At 35.6% G+C, this 5,241-nt stretch overlaps 1 long non-coding RNA gene across 1 annotated transcript in view; it reads left to right on the top strand.

Moving 5' to 3' along the window:
* Window positions 1-2,547: 2,547 nt before the first annotated feature.
* LOC107654251 (uncharacterized) overlaps window positions 2,548-5,241 on the top strand; it is a 19,206-nt gene continuing 16,512 nt past the window's right edge. The window contains exon 1 of the long non-coding RNA XR_001630316.1: window positions 2,548-2,557. This is a non-coding gene — a long non-coding RNA (uncharacterized LOC107654251). The remainder of the gene's footprint in view (window positions 2,558-5,241) is intronic.

The raw sequence follows: 5,241 nt of genomic DNA, 5'->3' as shown, positions 1-5,241 counted from the left end.
TGACACTTCATATCTCATCAAACAGAATTACATGCATGAAAATGAGGCACTAAGAAACAGTTCAACACTCATCACTCATGTGTGTGATTGTGCAGTTATGTAGATGTGTGTGTGCACAAGAGGTAGAGGGAATAAGTGAACCGTGAACCGAACTAGAGAGGGTGTGCTGAGCTGGGAAATGGTAAACAAGTGACTTCAGCATTTGTGGTGAGGAGTCCATTTTCAAGTGGAACCGAACTGTGTGTGTGTGTGTGTGTGTGTTTTGTGCAGAGGGTTTAGAGGAGGGTTAGTGCATGGAAAATGCTCTGTTGTCTGGGAAACTTTAGGTCAGCTGATATCACAAAATCACTAATGGTCCTCTCTCTCTCTCACTTTTATCCACACACATGCATACGTACATATTCCCAGCTGTGAGGCTATTGCTGTTTTAATCTTCATAGGATTACTCACTGCACTGCACACCAAATGACTTCTGCATCACTGAACCACAACCTACAATGCTTCACATAAGTCACAGAGGCCAGGGGGTGCGTGGTATGAGGTTCCATTTGTGTCAAAAATGAGTCGACTGCTTTGTGTTAGGACGACAGAACAAGATGACAGTTAGGACGACAGTTAGGATGACAGAATAAGATGACATTTAGGACGACAGAACAAGATGACAGTTAGGACGACAGTTAGGATGACAGAATAAGATGACAGTTAGGACGACAGAACAAGATGACAGTTAGGACGACAGTTAGGATGACAGAATAAGATGACATTTAGGACGACAGAACAAGATGACAGTTAGGACGACACTTAGGACAACAGAACAAGATGACAGAACAAAACGACAATAAGGACGACAGTAATTAAACAACAGAGAAAAAGCAAGCAGGACGACAGATTAAGATGACGTCAACAGACAACATACACGCCTACATATACTGATTTACCTGAACAAGTAGGCAATGACTGTAGACAAAGACAAATGTATAGTACAAAGCACAAAGCAGTCGACTCATTTTTGACACAAATGGAACCTCATACGTGGCATCACCATGACCATGCAAAAAAAAAAAAAAGGCTGTCCAGAAATTACTATACTGATGTCTCTAACCTGCAATAAGGGAGAAAAGTTTACTTGACATAATCATTTTAATGTTCTTGATATCTGTTTTCTTCTGTGTCTCTCTCCCTCCCACTAAAATCCCACAATGATGTTGTTGTGGACTTATCTACTGTTTGTACACAGGGTAGGACCAAGCAACTTCACTTCATCTCTTTTTTTAACTAGGACGAAACAAAATAAAACTCTGGAAAATACCCATATGGAAATGTAATATATGACATATATTGCCAGATAGCAAGAGTGATGTTGTCATATATGTTACCTATAAGGCTAAGATATAAGTTTATAACATAAAATTCCATTAGTAAAATTTGTGCATTTGTACTGCATGTTAATAATATATATTATGATTTTTATATAACCATTTGTCAACAATATCCTATTGTAACACCGTTCGTAGTTCGGGAAGAAGGAGGCGGGAACCGGCGAACATTGAAAGAAAACTTTAATAATAAAATAAACACAAAACAGCGCGACAGCCCCTCGCGGACGACTGTCGCGCACAAACAAAACCAAAACACAAAATAAAGTCCAGGCCTGGTCCTCTCTCGTCTTTCACTGTCGTCACTCCTCCTTTTTATCCTTCCGGAGCTCCTCCGTGAGACTCGAGACCGGGGAGTGGTGCAGGTGTCGCTCATTATCAATTACTCCACCGGCCTCGCTCCGTTCCCCCGGCTCTCGGCCCCGCCCAATATTTTTTTTATATATGCAACTTTATTACAGTTTTTTTCAACTGCTTACACACAAAATCTTTACTTGTCACACAATTTCTGAAACCTGACACTCAAACACCAGAAGCACACACCAAATCTGCAAAACCATACTAATTCTCGGCCTTTGACTCAGTTTTTAATTTCATAAAACACTTTTTGCAAAACACAACACACAATATTCTATGTAACACACAAAAATCTAACAGGAATTAATATTATGGCAAAGGTGTTTGCAAATGTTTGCTTTTGAGATGTGTTTGTGATATTTCTTGTAATATTTTGAATGCAGTGCTTCATTTTGCAAGAGATGTGAGGCATTTTGCATTTTGTGTGTGCAATTCTTGGATCTGTGTGTAAAGTTTTCAAAAAAAGAGGCAAAGTTTTGAAAATCTGTGTAAGCAGTTGGGAAAAAACTGTAAAAGCATTTTTTCAATACAGTGAAAGCCTCTGGCAAATAATTTTCAATGGAGGTAATAATGTCATACAGTTTTGGAATGACATGAGGATAAGTAAATGATGACAGAATTTTATTTTTGGATGTATCCCTTTAAACACTGGGCATTGCTATATATGTTACAGAGTGATTATACAGTGGCCAAAGTTGCTTGACCTTTTCCCCCAAATTTAGAATGACCCACACCTGCTCTCAAAAACACCTCAGGATAGTTTGCAAGTTCGGTTTGTGTGTGTGTGTGTGTGTGTGTGTGTGTGTGTGTGTGTGTGTGTCTTTGTCTCAGGTTTTTATAGGGAAAAAAGGCTACCGAACAAAAAAAAACGATGAGATCAAACAGTATGTAAAAAAACATTTTTCTGTATCAAACTGTCCAACAGGGACAAATAAAGTTTCTGAGGAAGGTATGCGTCTTGTTTGCCTCCCTAGAACTCTTTTTCCCCTTTTTTTTATCCAAACAACAGTTAACAGAAACAAATGCTTGTTACTGCATTTAGGTAAAGAACCATACAGCATAAGAAAAACTTTCATGTTCCTTGGTTGTCATACATTTAATAGTATTTTACTATATTTTGGTAGTATAACATAAACAAAATAAACAACAATCAATATCAAATGGATTTTTTTTTTTATCAACCCAAACCCCAACTTAGAGCAAAATAAATGAAAAAGAAAAACACTTTGTTGATCTATTAAACCATGAGATGGCAGACATACAGATCTGCAACATAGCGTTGCATGTATTGTGGAACCGTCCTAATGTTTTGAAGTTTGAATTAAATAAGGGCATGCAGCTGATTCAGTTCAGAACATGTCAGAAAACATTTCTGTTCTCCCGGTACATCTTTCTCCCGCATCAGCACTTCCTGTGCCCTCTGCTATCCCATTGCTACATGATTGATTAGCCAGATACAAAACACACAAACCAGTCAGACCTTATCTGGTTGGCATGAAAGTGTAACAGCAAGGGCTGTAGTGGTGATTGCCGTTGATTACAGTAAGGAAAGCTATTACTGGTCAGAGGCACATGATTTCTCCATCACCTGTCTGTCTGTTCAGAGAGACCCAATTCTAAGCTCCACTTAAGCAGTGGATGTACCTCATACAAACAAACTACAGTTTCTAAATGTTTATGTATAAAAAAAAACAGAAAATGTCATCAGATTTTATTATTTATGTCATATTTAAAGGATGTTTTAAAGGACTGCTTTTAATAATCTAGTCCATTATTTTATTATGATATTGAATATGCAACATCTGGAAATGACATGAGAACCTGAGAAACATTTACTGAACCTGTGGAAGAATTTGAACCCCATTGAGCAGCTTTGGGTGAATTGGAGCACAGCCTGCAAGCCAGGCTCCATCACTCTACATCAGTCCCTGACCTCACTGATGCTGTTGTGTCTGAATGCAAGCAAATCCCTGCAGCCATATTCCAATATCTACTGGAAAGCCGTGCCAGAAGAGTGAAAGCTGTTGTAGCAGAAAAAGAAACACCAACGCCCTATTAATAACAACACTCTAAAAAATCATTTTGTTTTTACACACACACAAAAAAAAAGAAAACAAAAAGGGAAAAAGAAACTGACAGCTGTAGTTGCCAGAAAGAAAATAGTAAAAATACTGCAAAAATGTAAGAAACTTTGCAGAAAAACCTAAATTGTAGTTTAAACGAATTTACAAAAAAGTAGCTACTGCAAATCCAGTCCTTTTTCAGTTGAATTACAGTAATATGACCATGCGGCAACTAAAATCTGTTTTGCATCTTTAACATACACTAACCTCCATAATAACACAGATAGTAAAAGATAAAGCCACATGAAGAATCAAAGTTTATCACGAGACGTTCCACAAGTGCACTTTGTCATACACACAAATACAAACAAAACCAAGGTAATGTAAAAATAATGCTATAAAACACAATTAACCAACATAAGATGTAACATACTGTAAAACCCTAATGTTTAACAAAAACCAATAAGAAATACAATTATTTAAATGAAATACAACCAAATATGAAGTATTACACAGGGAATTCTGAGAATACCAATTTGTTTCTTTTTTTCACTGTAAATTATTTGATGACTTGTACAACTAAAAACTGTATTTAACAGTATTTTATTGTAAAATCAAATAAAAAAGTCATGTTACATCTAGTATAGCTTTTTTATTACAGTTACAGTATAGTGTGGACTGTGGAACTTACCTTTAACCAAGAAATATTATATTATATTATATTATATTATATTATATTATATTATATTATATTATATTATATTATATTATATTATATTATATTATATTATATTCTTCAGGTGTGTTTAATTGGGGTTGGAGCTAAACTCTGCAGGACACCGGCCCTCCAGGACCGAGCTTGGGCACCCCTGTGTTAAAGGGTCAAGTTTTTAAAATAATTTAAAAAAACAAGTAGATAGAATAAAAATACAATAGAGAGTGCAAGTGTTAGAGGGTCAAGTGTAGATGGTTTAGCCATTTCTTGAAGATGGCTAAGGACTTAGCTGCTTAGATTGAGTTGGGCAGGTCCCTCCACCAGGAGGTAACAGTTAAGGTAAAAGTCTATTATATTATATTATATTATATTATATTATATTATATTATATTATATTATATTATATTATTTACATTTAGTCATTTAGCAGATGCTTTTATCCAAAGCAACTGACAACTGAGGAAATTAGAAGCAATCAAAACCAACAAAAGAGCCATAATATGTAAGTGCTATGGCACGTCTCAGTTAGTCAAACGCAGTACACGTAGCAAGGTTTCTTTTTATAATAAACAAAAAGAAAACAAGTAGAAAGAATAGAAAAAGAATATGGAATGCTATTGTTAGAGGGTCATTTTAAAATTAAAATAAAACAAGTAAATAGAACAGAAAAAGAATAGATAATGCAAGTGTTAGAAGGTCATTATTTATAATAAATAAAAAGAAAATAAGT

The sequence above is a fragment of the Sinocyclocheilus anshuiensis genome, unplaced genomic scaffold, assembly GCF_001515605.1.
Source record: "Sinocyclocheilus anshuiensis isolate Anshui unplaced genomic scaffold, SAMN03320099.WGS_v1.1 scaffold551, whole genome shotgun sequence".
In the NCBI taxonomy this organism is placed as follows: Eukaryota; Metazoa; Chordata; class Actinopteri; order Cypriniformes; family Cyprinidae; genus Sinocyclocheilus; species Sinocyclocheilus anshuiensis.
This window is presented reverse-complemented; position numbering and strand designations above follow the sequence as displayed.